This window comes from Opisthocomus hoazin, chromosome Z (assembly GCF_030867145.1).
Source record: "Opisthocomus hoazin isolate bOpiHoa1 chromosome Z, bOpiHoa1.hap1, whole genome shotgun sequence".
NCBI lineage: Eukaryota > Metazoa > Chordata > Aves > Opisthocomiformes > Opisthocomidae > Opisthocomus > Opisthocomus hoazin.
The window spans coordinates 42,571,242-42,588,431 of NC_134454.1; positions in this window are offsets into that span (position 1 = coordinate 42,571,242).

The following is a 17,190-nucleotide window of genomic DNA, read 5'->3' on the forward strand; positions in this document are numbered from 1 at the left end:
CAGTCAAATTTTGGCTTCTTTGATCATGGGGAGGTGTACACAGCACCGGGCCTGCTGGCGACAGGTGGAACTCAGCTATCTCAAAGGGGGAAATGAATTCTTGGCCACGAGCTGGCGGGGCTCATTGAGAGGGCTTTAAACTAGGTTCGAAGGGGGAAAGGGATATTGCCCAGCTCACTAGGGATGAGCCCAGGCTTGGCATGCCAAGGCCAGGGGTGAGATTGACAGCCCAGCTCAAGTGTGTTTACACCAATGCACGTAGCATGGGCAATAAACAGGAGGAGCTGGAAGCCATTATACAGCAGGACGGCTACGACTTGGTCGCCATCACAGAAACGTGGTGGGACAACTCGCATGACTGGCATGCTGTCATAGATGGCTACAGACTCTTTAGGAAAGACAGGCCAACAAGGAGAGGTGGGGGAGTTGCTCTATATGTGAGGGAGCAACTGGAATGTATTGAGCTTTGTCTGGGGGCAAATGAGGAACAAGTTGAAAGCTTGTGGGTTAGAATTAAGGGACAGGCTCATAAGGGTGACATTACGGTGGGTGTGTACTACAGGCCACCTGACCAGGAGGAGGAGGTTGATGAGGCCTTCTACGGGCAGCTGCAAGCAGCCTCACAGTCACAGGCCCTGGTTCTCATGGGGGACTTCAACCACCCTGACATCAGCTGGGAAGACCATACAGCTAGGCATTCGCAATCCAAGAGGTTCCTACAGAGCATCGATGATAACTTTCTGATGCAAGTGGTGGAGGAACCAACAAGGAAAGGCGCGCTGCTGGACCTTGTGTTAACAAACAAGGAGGGACTGGTGGAGGATGTGAAGGCTGGAGGTAGACTCGGCTGCAGTGACCATGAAATTGTTGAGTTCAGGATCCTGCGTGGAGGAAGCAGGGCGATAAGCAGGATCAAAACCCTGGACCTCAGGAGGGCTGACTTTGCCCTCTTCAAGGAGCTACTGGGAGGAATCCCGTGGGCCAGGGCTCTCGAAGGCAGGGGGGTCCATGAGTGCTGGTCGCTCTTTAAACAACACTTCTTCCATGCACAGCAGCAATGCATCCCCCTGAGAAAGAAATCTAGCAAAGGAGGCAGGAGACCTGTGTGGTTAAACAAGGAGCTTCTAGTGGAGATCAGGCAGAAGAGAAAGGTCCATGGAATGTGGAAAGAGGGACAGGCCACTTGGGAAGAGTACAGAAACATGGTGAGAGCATGCAGGGATGCGATGACGAAGGCCAAGGCTCACCTGGAATTGAAGCTGGCAAGGGATGTCAAAAACAACAAGAAGGGCTTCTTCAGCTACATCAGCAGCAAAAGGAAGGATAGGGGCAACGTGGGGCCGCTGCTGAATGAGGCGGGTGTCCTGGTGACGGAGGATGCTGAGAAGGCAGAGCTACTGAATGCCTTCTTTGCTTCAGTCTTCAGTGCTAAGACTGGCCCTCAGGAATCCCAGGCCCCGGAGGTAAGAGAAGAAGCCTACAAAGAGGACGACTTTCCCTTGGTCGAGGAGGACTGTGTGAGGGATCGCTTAAGTGATCTGGATGTCCACAAATCCAATGGGTCCCGATGGAATGCACCCACGAGTGCTGAGGGAGCTGGCGGATGTCATTTCTGAGCCACTCTCCACCATCTTTGAGAGGTCCTGGAGGACAGGAGAGGTGCCCGAGGACCGGAGAAAGGCCAATGTCACTCCAATCTTCAAAAAGGGCAAGAAGGAGGACCCAGGGAACTACAGGCCGGTCAGCCTCACCTCCATCCCGGGAAAGGTGATGGAGCAGCTTATCCTGGAGGCCATCATGAAGCAAGTGGAAGAAAAGAAGGTTATCAGGAGTAGTCAGCATGGATTCACCAAGGGGAAATCATGCCTGACCAATCTAATAGCTTTCTACGATGACATGACTGGCTGGGTGGACGAAGGGAGAGCCGTGGATGTTGTCTACCTCGACTTCAGCAAGGCTTTCGACACAGTCTCCCATGATATCCTCCTGGGGAAGCTGAGGAAGTGTGGGCTGGATGAGTGGTCGGTGAAGTGCATGGAGAACTGGCTGAATGGCAGAACTCAGAGGGTTGTCATCAGCGGCGCTGAGTCTAGTTGGAGGCTGGTAACAAGTGGTGTCCCCCAGGGGTCAGTACTGGGCCCAGTCTTGTTTAACTTCTTCACCAACGACCTGGATGAAGAGTTAGAATGTACCCTCAGCAAGTTTGCTGATGACACCAAACTGGGAGGTGTGGTAGATACACCAGAAGGCTGTGCTGCCATTCAGCGTGACCTGGATAGCCTGGAAAGCTGGGCAGAGAGGAACCTGATGAGGTTCAACAAAGCCAAATGCAGGGTCCTGCACCTGGGGAGGAACAACCTCAGGCACCAGTACAGGCTTGGGGTGGACCTGCTGGAGAGCAGCTCTGCGGAGAGGGACCTGTGTGTCCTGGTGGACGACAGGTTAACCATGAGCCAGCAGTGTGCCCTGGCTGCCAAGAAAACCAATGGGATCCTGGGGTGCATCAAGAAGAGTGTGGCCAGCAGGACAAGGGAGGTTCTCCTTCCCCTCTACACTGCCCTAGTGAGGCCTCATCTGGAGTACTGTGTCCAGTTCTGGGCTCCCCAGTTCAAGAAAGATGAAGAGCTACTGGAGAGAGTCCAGCGGAGGGCTACGAGGATGATGAGGGGACTGGAACATCTCCCCTACGAGGAGAGGTTGAGGGAGCTGGGCTTGTTCAGCCTGAAGAAGAGAAGGCTGCGAGGGGATCTTATAAATGCTTACAAATATCTGAAGGGTGGGTGTCAGGAGGATGGGGCCAAGCACTTTTCAGTGGTGACCAGTGACAGGACAAGGGGCAATGGGCACAAACTGAGGCACAGGAAGTTCCGTCTGAACATGAGGAAGAACTTCTTCCCTCTGAGGGTGACGGAGCACTGGAACAGGCTGCCCAGGGAGGTTGTGGAGTCTCCTTCTCTGGAGATATTCATGACCCGCCTGGACAAGGTCCTGTGCAGCTTGCTGTAGGTGACCCTGCTGTGGCAGGAGGGTTGGACTAGATGACCCACAGAGGTCCCTTCCAACCCCTACTATTCTGTGATTCTGTGATTCTGTGACTCTGCAGTCCATTCCATATGGAATTATACAGGGCTGCCTGTATGCAGTTCTGCTGTTGCAGGAGCGGGTTTGCCACTAACCATAGTTTCCGGCATCTGTCCTTGCTGTTGTACATATCCCCTTATGGAACAAATCCTGTTGTTCCAGTGTGTTACTTGACTTTCATTTTTTTGACATCTTCCAGTATTAGGTCTGCTTGCCTCAGTCATTATTAGAATTTTCCTCTTTTTTACTACAACAACTGTTTCTTTTTCTTTCTGTTCCCTTATTCACTCTTCCTACTGTCCAGTGAGCCTTCTTCTCTTTGCCAAAGAAGAAAAATCTCCATCTGGCTCTTCTTCCTTACTGCTTTGTGTTTCAATTTCATGCCCGATATTCCTCTGATTTTTTCTCCCTGGGAACCTCAAGTCATTCTCATTAATTTTGATTATCCGACACATTAATCAGTAGAGGAAGAGGAACCCAGACACTGTGCCTGTGTGCAGGTGTATCCGCATGCAGTACAGACACTCCTTTTACTTACAGATCTGTGGGTTTGTCCATATGCTTGGACAGCATTCCCAGATTCCTGGGTGAACCAGAGGAACACAGAGCAGGACACTCCGCTCTTGCTAGCTTCCCAGGAGCTGCATTTCAAGCCTATGACCTAGGTTGCCTTTGGTGCCCCTGTCTATCAGTCCATTAACAAACGGATCCTCTCAAACTATTACAAATTCCCCTACACACTCAAAGGTAAAGATCCCATTCCTTCCTCTGGACTGAACAGTAGGATACTATTTGTGTGTGTGTGTGTGTGTGCGCATGCGCACGTGCGTCTGGTCCAGATGCCTTTTACAATCACTTACTAAAACCTACTGAAAGTATTATATTTGGGGGTGTGCCTGGAAAAAAATACTCATGATCTCAGTGGATTTTAAATTGTTCCTAGTATCCTTGTTTTTGTTGAACATGATCTAAGGCAAGCTTCAAATATACATCCAGAACAAAACTGGACATTGAGTTCACTCTAACTTTCAGGGCACAAATTCAAAAACTTGTTGTGATTGAAGGGGAAAAATGGCAATTCACGCAAATATGTTTCTGTGCAATTAAGCCATACCTTCAGATTGTTCTGCCACCCCACAGCTGTAATCATCAGTTAGTACTCAGAAAAACACAAACTTCTTAGTATACTTTTCCTCACACTGTAAACAAACCCATTATATTCACTGCTCATTCTATATTGTTGTTGATTCAATCAGCTAAAGTTGAAAAAATTCAGCATTTATTGTCACCAAGCAAAAATCAAAACCCCTGCATAAAGCAAACCAACTTTCGTATGAGAAATTGAGATAATAAATCTCCAAGGTAAAATAACTTCACTACTGATTTAAGAACACATTTGAAACAAATAATGTGTTTAAAAAAATAAGAAAAGGCAGAAGCTCAAACTGACATTTCTCCTACATAAATCAGTTTTGAAAAGACACCAGCAAGTGACAAAATTCATATAGATATATTAATGTATGAAAGTGGCTGATCTAGCATCATATTATAACCCATCCTAGTCACCTGCTGTTGTAAACCTAAGATTTTAATTTGAGACAACTGTGGTGAAATCTAATGGAATATTAGTTCCCAGGTAGCAACCATGAATGAGAAGAATGATACTCTCATGGGAAGGGACAGAGGAAGGTCTTCCAGAACAGAAATGTAATTAATTGGTCACTGAGATAAAATATATAACTGTTTGACAGTAGTTGAGCCACTAAATAAACAAATAAATAGCTCAGAGGCCATCACATACCCTGGTAGTCTTACTAGACGTCCAGGTATGTAGAAGTATAGAACTGAAATGTGGGCATAAAAATAATCTTGTTCATAGTCTCTATCTTAGCCATATTTTTGTTTGTTTATTTTGTTTAGTAAAAGTATTTTGTCTCTTTGCTTCAGTATTACTTATGGACTTTTGTCCCGTGGCTTCCCTAGGCTTTTGGTTAGTGAAAATCAGTGCTTGGTCCCACAGCTGTTGAAGCTAAAAATCTACCATCTGCATGGCTATATAGAAGCAAAAATATCTTTATGGCTAGACAGCCATCAACAGTCTTCTACACTGTTCATTCTACCTGCTATTTTTCTTCTAGTTGTTACTACCAACCTAATTTTCTATTTTAGTTCTCTGGCTTCCTGATTCTTGCATTAGTTTTTATAAATTTATTTAAATAATCTTTTAAAATTCCTTTAGACTTGGTAGCTTCCACAAATACAATCTTGCATTGTCTCTGACAATATATATTCTGTTGTGTTTTCCTGATGGGGTTGAATTTCCATGTTTTTTTAAGATAGCCTTCAGCTAATTTGTTTTAATGCTTAAGGTTATGAATTCCCTGTCCGATATTTTTAAGAAGTTCCCATGTTGAGCTGATTTACTCTAATTACTAATATCTTGATGACATATTGTGGGGCTTTTAGCTCTGTCTTTTAAGTACTCTATCTGTAGCACAAAAATTTTTTGCTTTGTTTTGTATTATTTCTTTCCTCCAAACTGTTGTACTTTTCTGCATTGTGGAAAGTAAGAGATAGTAATTGTGATCTTACTGTTTTATCATTCAGTGCAGGATCCAGCTCAAATAATTCAGACATATGTCTACTGCAAAAAAAGTAAATCCTCTCTGACTGGCACATGCTCCAGCATTTCAGTTTCACATACAGTCATAAGCTTGTATCTGCTCCTAAAGTCTCACACAGACCATACACAATTTCTGTTTGCTATTGAATGCATGCCTACATTGCATTCATGTATGTTGTAGGCAGAGAGTGTATCTCCATGCCTGATAAAGGCTACCAAACAGGTTAAAGGATAACATTATCAGATTCCGTAATAAATGCTTACTGTAATCACTCTGGTGCTGGATGCTGCAATGGAGAGCAGGAAGGTTCTTCTAACTAGTTTCTAGGGAGTGCAAAGGAGAAATGATGAAAGAGCTCAGCAGAGCTGATGTAGAGGTCATGGCTGAGGTCCCACCTTGTAGCAGGAGGGGAACAGAGGCTGATGGTTAGCAGAACACAGAGGAAAATGTAAATGCATGAGAAAACAAAAGAATGATGATGAGGAGAAGGTTTACAACCACCCTTACAGAGCTGGAGAAGCTGATCTCTCCAGCAAATGTCTCACTTGCCTCCAGAGGGTGGCTCACAAAAATATGCTTGCAATTTGTTAGCACCTTTGTTCTCTGTTCTTGATTGCATAACGCTGAGCTTGGGAAAACCAGAGTAATAGATGTCAGTGAAATTCATTTTGGGTTCCTTTCACATGAACATCATGTAGTATTTCCAAAAAAGGTAATGTGATTATAACCACGCTGGCTTTGGAGGCAGACATTTGGTGAGATCATTATATTTGCTTTCAGTTAGATTAGATTAGGTGAGATCATTATGGAAACAGGTGATTATTTTCTGGGGTAGTAAATTTTGTGCGCTCTGTGGAAATACTACACTCTGTTTAAAACTTACAGTCTACAATCTCATATTTTTAGAAGTTCTTTCTGTTTGTTTGTTGGCTATTAAATTGAGAGAGGGGTTTACTAAAAAGATTGTACCTACCATTTCTACGAGCAATTGCAATTGAAGGCCATTTGGAAGAACCAGGTCTTATAGTTGTCAAGGGTTAATAAAATACCCTTGTGGGTAGGCATAACTCTTTGGCTTATGACTACAGAATCTGCTAAGGAGAATAACACGTCACCATAATGTTTCGTAATGCTGAATCTGACAGATATGAGGAACCATAGGGAGGCAGGGAACATCCTATCAAACACACCTTGAGGAAGTTTATACACAGTTTATTCCAACTAATACCTTGAATATACCTCACTCAGAAATACCCAGAATCCCTCATTATCATTCTTAATTTCACTCTAACAGCAAAATAGGGGAAATCAAAGAACTCTTTGTGTGCTGAATTTCTTCCCCTCCCCCCTTGTTTTCACTGGTCTTTTGAATATAGCAAAATCAATAAAATTTCTGTGTGTCTTTGCTTTTGCATAACATTTATTCTAGACGAAGAAATGGTATATTGTCCTGGAATACAATGTACTGATACTGACTTACATAATTTAGTCATTTTGGAATGCATTTCCTATGAAATAACACAAGATAAGTATGTTATATAGTTAGCTCTTATGCTTACAAAAGATTTAAAGTCATGAGAGTTTTCTTGTCTGGGATCAGGACCAAACTCTATGTCAACAAATTTCCATAAGGGTTGCTGGATGCCTTCTTGTAAGTCCTAAACAGTTGTGCTTTTTTAAAGCCAAGGAAACAAAATATTTTTAAGCACTTCTGCTTCAGACGTGCTGTTGATGAAGAAAAGCATGAAGCAACACTGAAAAGAAACTGAACTGTGGTGAAAAAGCCTCCTGTTGAACAGAAATGTTCATCAAGTCCAACAGTAGCAGAAAGTAAATGAAAATGTGACATGAATCAGCAGCTGAAAAAAAAGAGTCGAAGTTAAGCCCGTTAGAAATGCTTCTGTCAGATTTTTGGCATAGTTTTGCCCTTATATTTTATGTCTAAAATGCTGTAAGTATGTTCTCAAAATAATAATAATAATAAAATTGTAGTAGACATTAAAGCAATTGTTCTTGAAGAAGCAATGGAAGTTTAACAGAAGCCATCTGTTAAGATGCTTGGACTCAAGTGGCCATTGTTTTACCTGGTTATTTTGATCTTTTTCTGTCATATTTTAACAACAAATTCTTTGCAAAAATATCCTAATTAAATAATTTCTAAATTAGAATGTCTGTATTTTCCCATTTTAAGGGAGAAAAAATTCAATCACACTGTACTATTATTTACTTTATAACTGCTTATATTCTCTCTTACTCATGGCAATGAGTTCTCCCCAGAACCATTCGCTACCTTGTGTTTAATGAAGTCTTATACTAAAGCTTTCTTGTAATCATAGCATAGGAAGTTGAAGCTTGCCACTAATATAATAGTCAGCTTTTCTTTCCTGTTTTTGAACATTGAGCTCTACCGTCTGCTCAGTAAGATGTGTATTGGAGGAAGATATAGCAAGAACTCAGTAATGAGATAAACTCTGGCTCTGCAATGATTAATAATAAAATGTTTTTATTAAAGAAAAAGCACTAACAAAGAAACTCTTTACTTTTTCTCTCACCACGCACTTCTTAACTTCGTACTTCCCTTCATTTACAGGCCATATCTGTGCACAGCACTGCAGTGTAGCCTACAGTCTTCTGAAACTGGCCTTAACTAGCAGGTTTCAGTTCCGACAGCAACAGTTACAGTGGCTAGAACATTTAGCACAGGTAAAATGTCATTTTCTTACTCCACAAAGGTTTTGCACTGGGGCTGTTTCAGACAAGGGAATTTTGTGATGCCTTGACTACTAGCACTGCAAGGACATGCTAATGCAAAGCAGACGCTGCGAGGTCATGGCAGCAGAGCTGTATGGAGGTAGCAAACCGAACAGTGGGTAAGTAGGTAGACTTACCTACCAAGGAATGAGCAAGTGAAGTGAACCAGGATAACTGACTGAAATTTATGGGCCTAACTGAGAAAAGGAGTTGAATTCTTGATTAGCTTAAAGCACATGAGTAGTAGAAATTGTAACTTTTTCAGAGCTCGTACATTTTGCCTGGTTGTACCCTAAAAGCAATGGATGTTCTACCTAACACAGGATCAGGCTTTTCACTGCATTTCTTGTACAACGTGTTCTCTGTCTACACTTAGGTTTGAAAGTAGGAAAGAAAGTTTGTTCCTTATCATATAACTTTATTCATGCTCTTGCATCCACAACAGAACTACCATTTAAAGATACTGCTGTCAAAAGCAGACTCTACTCTGATAATGAAAATAATGTTCAAAGCAAAACCTAATGTTTTACAGCTCATCAGTAACCTACATGTTGTGCTTAGGATGACATACAGTATATGTACGCCATTTCAAGTTCACATTAATTTATCATAATTTTGTTTAGCTAGATTGCAAATTCTTGTAAAGTTCACTTGTTTAAGTAAGTATGTAGCTGCAGAGCTCCCTCTAGCAGAGTTTAGTTATTTCCAGTCATTTTATCCAGTGTGTACTCTGAAGCGGTTCTACAACTGCTTTTCTCTTTGTTTTCTTAAAACAAATTGCTTAATATAGATGCTTTTTCAGAAGTTAAGGCTAGATATTCTCGGAATCGAACTTATTTTGAAAGAGACCTATATAATGCAGGAATATTATTTTAATCACAGACCTAAGAGGAGAAAAAACACTTTTATCTCGTAAAGATGTGAAAGGTACCTGAAAAGAGCTTAGAAATTTGCAGTCATCTGTACCCTCTGGTGAACATGTCAAACGTGCTTAAAAAAGATGACAACAGCTACATTACCACCAATAAAAACAGATCATTCTTTTCACTGTATATAAAATTGGGAGTGGTTCTTAGGAAGTCTGCAACTGGTAAATTGGGAAGGTACATTAACTAAGGAAAAGTGAGTTGAGTCTTTCTATGCAAGTTGATTTTGCAGAAAGTAGTTTTAAATGAACATGCATTTTCTACTAAGTTAATGCATTAACCTCACCATGAAACTTCACTGCAATGCTCTTTAAATGATAGCATTTGCTTTCTTAATAGAAGTTTTTTTACTTATCTTGTATCTCCTTTATGATCTGTATTGATTAAAACATATTTGATATGATGTAGCAGATTTTCTTACAGTCACCTTTTGCTTGCTGCTTTACTTTATGTACTGCAGAAATAAATTTTTTTCTTAATTAAATAAACTAAATACATTTATAACAAAATCTTCTATTGAAGGTGTAGGAAAAAATCAAGCAAAAAATAAAAGGGTAGTAAAAGATATCATGACCACTTTTGACCAATGTCACCCTGAAGGTTTGAGGAACAGAAACTGAGCAGTCTCATTAATATAGGACAGTCTCTATCAAAGTGTTAAAGCACACAACTTATATATTTGAACACTCAGTAATACAGAAAGGAGATTTTTTTCAAGATCAAGCCCCAAGAGCCCTAGAACTTTAATATCTAATGCTGATCTACTATGACTTGCATATTCATTTGTCTAAAAACAATGACAGCATTTGTTTTTCTTAAACGACGCAAACTGCTGATGGATATTAGGAAAACGAATGATGTAACCTACTGATAGATGCTAGGGATTTTAAACGAATCATTTTAAAGATGGAAGTGGGATTCATCTTCTCTAGATTGGTGTTTCTCTTTTGATACAAACTCCACTTGAGCAGAGAGCATCAGAAGTTTGACATAATCCCTCAAATGCCTTAAAATAGTGCCTTTTGCAAAACTCTGTAGGTTAATAACGCAGGAGCAAAACTTCAGCAGCCTTCAGGCTGAGAGCTGGTATGCCAGGGAGTCACGGCAGGAACCTTGCAGTACTCATAACCATTCAAGGGAAAAGGATGTTCTTTCTCTTTTTTCCCCTTTTTTTTGTGTGTTTTTCAATTGTCTCCTCATTCATTCATCAGTTTTGCTTGTATTTATGAATCATGCTTCTTAACAGAAGAGACACTTTGTTTCGCACACTGACAAGTATTTAAGAAAGGAAGAAAACTAAGTATGGAAAAATTCTGACGTGTTAATATGGGCAAGATGACACTCCACTGCCAGTCAGATCTGAACTGCACATTTGTGCTGGTTCAACAACTGTAGCTGATCTCCTCTGTACTGAGGACCGCACAGTTTACTACAGTATGTTTTGCAGTGCCTAAAAGGGGAGGAAGATTTTGACTTCGAAGTATGTTTTTTTGAATGAGGCAGTGGTCCTTCTCACTAGCTTTTTCATAGGCCAAAAGGGAGAAGAGGAGGAACAACTTGCTCATTTGGTGTATTTCCACTCTTGAGATGGCCATTTCATAGGTCAGGAGGGACAGTTAGAGGAAGAGCTTGCTTATTTGGCCAATTTCCACATAATTTCCTGCAACCAAACTATATCGCTGTTTGCTTTTCCAGTGCTTTCATCTCTTTTTACTCTAGAAGTCATACTAAAGGAGAATATAAACTACATGGTCCTCCTAGCACATAAAAACACAAGTTTCTTAAACGACTCTAACCTTCACGACCTCAGGTCAAAAAGGAATCCAAATTGATCTACCTTTATATAAATATCAAGTGGAAAATGATGAATACCAGTTATGCTTTTACGTAGACACTGAAATATCAGTGACAGCTACCACAGTACATGTGTACAATAAACAGCCATATTTACCTTCCTTGCTAGCAGAAAGCCAAGCCTGAAGGTAGGTTTCTGGACTCAGGTTTTATTCTGAGCAACCAATGGTTTAAAGCTGAATTTAAGGTTTTTATTAAATGGTTAAGAGTCTTACCTGTGTAAGTTTTTGCCTTCACAGCTCCCAACACTGTAGCTTAAGTCATAAGAGGCCATTTGTGCTGAAACACCTAGCTACAAAGAAGGAAGCTTTTTAACCAGACAAGGCACCCCACTCTTCGCTTTAATGTGTAATAACTGGAACTTGTTAACTCACAGGTTGTATTATAAACCCTCCATCTCTGCACCCCCACCCCGGTTTCTTCACTGCTTTGCAAAAATTATTTCTTTGGCTCCTTGTAACTTTTGAGAAACTTTTCCAGCAGAGATGTCTTTATTGCCAAAGATCAAAGGAAATCCTTCTCCTAATATCTTCAGACTGATGAATGAAGGGGTAAGAAATGTACAAAGAAATCTGGCTATGTTATGAAGGAAACTGGAGGTGCTGCTTTGGCACCAATGTGTAGATACCAAACACAGGTTTCCTGAGGCAAAAAAAACCCCAACATTTTCTGATCTGTATTCTGCAAATACTTACCTTTCCTAGGTAACTGCAAGATGAAAAAGTGTCTTCAATTTTTTAAAAAAGAGCACAGGTCAGACAGACTTAATACTTACATTTAAAATATGATATTCTCCCTTCAAAGCCATCTTCTGAGTATGTTTATGAAAAACTTAGTTTGTACAACAGGTTAAGCCAGTTTTGAGTCACATTTAATTCACACTTGCACAAAGGTCTTGCATTCTCTGCTCAGCAGCTATAATTCTGATTTTATTACTACATGTCTCTGCTTCTAAGGAGAAGATCTCTAACTGAGTCCATGTCCTATTGCACCATTATTTTGGTGCGAGAAGCCTGAAAAGGCTAACTGAGATACTTAAAAAACACTATTTTATCTGTAATCCCAAGACTTTATTAGTTCTTACTCTATAAACAGAAAACCCTTATTCTGATTTCAAACACAAAGGGAAGTCCAAAACATCCCTAGAGGCATTACAGACTGGACTACGGCCTTCAGAACCCAGAGAGTTAATTTTTGCTCTTACATACTGTAAAGCGGTAAGGCTTCAGCAAGAACCTGTTTTGGGTTATCACATTTCCAGAAAGATGTGGGCCACTGTGAGAGTCCAGGGGAGAGCAACAGTGCCTATCAGAGGTCTAGAAAACATCAATCTGAAAACATGATCAGTGGAAAAATAATGAAAACATGAATTGGGTCTAGAGCACCAAGACCCCAAAGCTCAGTGGTAGATGTTTGGTAGGCTGCTGCTGAAAAGAGAAAGGGAAACAAATTTTCTTCCCATCTGTCTACAGCTAGCAAAGTAACAGGTTGAAAGTGGAACAAAAAAACCGAGATCAGACCTCAGGAAAAATAAGCTTTCTAACAGTTATGACAGTTTAACACTGGAATTGATACCAACTGGAAAGAAGGGATTTTTCATCCCCGAGGTTTTAAATCTCCCGATTGATTTGATGAACAACTGCCGGACGGGACACTGGCATTACAACCATTTCTTGGGCAGGAAGGTGGATAAATCCCTGATCAACCATAGTTTTCAGCATTACATGACGTGGAGAGGTGAAGGAGAGGGAAGCTCTCTGGTATGCTTACCCTATCTCTCCCAACCACCATGATGAAGAGCTATGTAACTGGGTTTATTTAACGTCAGTTTCCTTAGGAAAGAAAAAGGGAAACACATCTACGACTTTCTTTGAGCTTCTTCCCACATTTTTACATTTCCTTGAATGTGTGAGCTAACCGAAAATTAGCTAAAAGTCAGAATTGACTGCATGGGTTGCAAGGCTTCATTCTTCTTGTAGATGTGTTCAAAACTCTGGCTGGTAGAAAGACTTACAGAAAGAAAACAGTGAGGAAACACTGTATAGAAATCAGGTCTCTGTGAGTCAGAATTATTTTTGCTATATGGGTGAGCTTATTTCCACTTCATGAATGCAATCCTCACAAAAATTCTTCCATGGAGGAAGAGCTGGATGTCTTTATGGAGAGACATCTCTCATGAAGGGAAAGAGGGACTCTACATTCTGTAATGATAGTATTTCACTGAAAAAACGTGCATCTGGATAGCTTAAAAAGTTGTTGGTGATATGCAACTGAGAATCCAAATCAAGGCCTACATCAGTACTGATCAAGGTGAGTAGTGGTGAAATGAATACCAGAAACATACGGGAGTGCCTTTTGTCATTAGACATTATCTCAACTGTCACTGACACCGGCCTTGTCAAATCAGCCACCCCTGTTGATATGCTTCTAGAGCCTGGTCCTCTCCTTATCTTCACATCAAAATTAAGGCAAAAGATGGGAGGGGAAAAGTGCAGCTAAGCTTACTTGTTTAGGAAATGACTGAATGTATAACAAATTGAATTAACATTATCTTCTTTAAATAACATAAATATCAAAATAACTGGGTCTGGTATCTAGGACACCAGCTCTGGAAGTGAGAGATCACAGAATCATAGATGTAACTTTAAACTCAGCTTTTACTACTTTCTCCTTGTATGGCTTTCGGTCACTGCATTGTGTCTACGTTCTTTGTTTCACCAAAAATGAAGATAAAAATATGCTTTGCTATCTTTCAGGCATGTGAGTAGATTAAAAGTACTGAAAAATGTAAAAGGCTATGGTAGTTTGACCTTTAAAAGTTAGGGTTAGGTACCACATAACTGGGTTTGTAACAACCCATTACTTTTATGTCCTATGGGAAATACTTCTATTTACAGGAAAAATCCTCCATGTACTTTTTATTGCCAGAATGATTGCTGGTCTTTTCTTGGCAGGATAGCCATCCACTCAGTTTTCTAAGTGATATTTTTATACTACCTGTCCCAGGTGTCATACAGTGTAGTACTTACTTAGAATACAATTTGTTTCCTTCATATTGGCCACAAAACAGGCTCATACTGCTGTCTAGGCATGGAGGTAAAATCCTTGGTCTACAAGCTCATACACTGGATGAAAAAGCAGCAACAATCATGGACACCAGACTTACATCAGTTGCTTTAGAGAACGTATTTATAAAAAAGGTTAACCTTTTCTGACAATACATCATAGTTTGTATTTTAGAGAACGACAGAGCTCTTTGGACAGTAATGATACACAGCACTGTCAATCTTCAGGGTGCTCTGCAAACAGGAACTGATGTCTCCTCTACGACAGAGATTTTTGAGCTCTCTGTTGACTGATGCTTCCAGACTTTGGAGAGGAACATGATCACCGTTGTGCAGCTTGTCAATTTGTTGATTTCTACTGCCTGACCTCACTTAAGTACACCGAATTTTGTGCTTTTATTCATATCTGTTTCAGCATAATAGGAGGGAGATGGAGATTAAGAACTGAGGAGCAAAACTGAGAACATCTCATGACACCAGTATTTTTTTCCCACCTCAGTTCAAGCAAAAGACTACTGGAGAGTGGCTTGGAAAGTCTTTAGCCATGTGTCCTTGACTTTTTGCCTGTTTAACAGAGGTCTTGCACAACCTGTATTTTATGCGCTGTCACCTTGATTTCTCTATATTTTTGCTGGTCTCCTGGTGCCACTGTTTGCCGTTGGCCTGTCTTCAAAGTGAGTGCCTGTGGACAGTACTCAAGCGGTATGTAACATACCGTATGCTTTGACAACTCATGTGGTCTTAATGGGTTTCCCAGTTACAGAGACTAAAAGAGCAAGGCAGCCTGTTCTCCAGGCTACCACACAGACGTTCTTATGAATAAATCCTTTTGATAGGAAAAAATAAATCATTTCTACAATGTTTGGTTTTTATCTGGTAGATACAATGAAGTCTTTCTCTCCTGCGGCAGGGGAAAGTGCAAATAGGATATCCACAATGTCATTTAAATGAATGATGACTTGAAGACTAGTTAACTTCATTTCAATAAGGCTTCATGATATCTTCAGTGCTTTCAGCTTGGTGACTTGTTGAAGAAGGATGTCCAGAAATCAATGATTATCTTTGTTCAGCTACCCTATTGCATGCTTTCTTTAAATCTATATAGAAAGAAAGATGTGTTTTAGAAAACAAGGTTATTTTTATACCTCACCTTACAAAACAGCAAGGAAACGATCCTTATTGCATGGACCACGCCTTTCATATTTCTCACTTGCATACTATCATTCCCATTCCTGTTCTTTTCATTTTTATTTTCCAGTTTATATGCTTTCAAGTTATACTGATTCCTTGACAAAAAAAAAATATCAGTTTTTTTGGCTTTGTTCTGAAGCTAAAATGGTGTAAGTACTTTACGACGGTAATACCACTCAGCCATTTAACTCCTTAAACACTCGGGTATTTTTAACTCACTGTATAATTCTTAACATGATTGCTCCATTTCTCTGCATAAAATCAGAATAAATTCTGAAACAGACTGGTTGTCTAGTAGAGTTGGTATAACTATGGCTTACAGAATCTTTAAAACTTACTGGTATAAACATAACAGACATCTACCTAGCGTTCATTAATAATCTAATGTTCAATTACTCTGGTTTGATCATAAATGCCACAGAGTTTTGTACCCAGTTCCAGTTGTTTGTAGCTCCTGCCAAACACTTTCCTTTATTGTACAGCTTGTATTCCTGCCTGCTGTCCCCACTGCCTTTTCATGTGGGGGCATGCGGGTGCGGATAGGATGAAGTAGCCTAGTCAAGTTCCCTGAATTTGTTTCTGATATAAACTAGCAAAGGTTAGAAATTTTAAAAATATAAATGCCATAGTCACAAATGGGATAATTTTCCAACAGGAAGCAGAACTCTTGTTTTCCACCATTTTTGATGATGCGAAATTTCTTTGTTTTTCTAACCTGCTCTTACGGTTTGGCAGGGGACTCAGCTTCATTATCTTTCTTTCAGAGAGAGACTTCCCTCCACTATGAGAATTCATGCCTGTCAAGCTATTCCATATTTTCCACTATTGCTTTTTTTTCCAGTCGTTAATGTTTCCATGTTCTCATATACAGTATTTTTATTTTGAAGACATGACTATTCTAAGACACACTTATTGTATTATTCAAAAATGTAATTGCCAAGAAGAACCATGCAGTGTTAATTAATCACATGAATGTATTCTCCAGAAGTAGTCTGCAATAGTATCTCTTCTACACCCTATGATAGCAATAGTGATATACTGGTTTTGATGGCAAATTGTACATGCTGTTGATTACAGGCAGATTTTTATAAAGATCAAAAGAAGATTTCAATAGCACCTATAAACCAACAACTTTAAGCTTATACACAATGACCTCAAAAGGATCACTCTTCTAAACTCATGCACGCACGTAAACCATGGAAGTGTCGGAACCTTAACTCTTATGAAGATCTGATTCAAAAGACAATCTCAAAAATTCATAAAAAGCAGTGTCTTTATCTTCTTTACCTTTTGAATAACAAAGTTTGAAATTACAAAGGGCAAAAGTCTAAAAGATAGACTAATTAAACTTACTGTTTACAAGTTTTTATTATGTATATGTAATTTTTTCTGTCACTCTTCCACCTTGGTCTTTTAACAAACTTTCATTCTTTCAGAATCAAAGCAAGCACATTCTTACTGTCAATGGAAATAATTGTTAATGGGGATTCCCAATGCCACACAATGTCCTGAATCGTTATTTTTGCCTTTTCTCTGGTTAGTGATAGCAGATTTTAGACAGAACTCTGCATTTGTTTGAATGTTTATTTGTTTGCAATTCTCCGCTATATCCCAAAATGCAAATTAAGGTCTCCTTTGCCATATTCTTATTTAGGAAGAAACTCAGAGGGATGTTCTTTTCATGCTCTTGAAATCTCA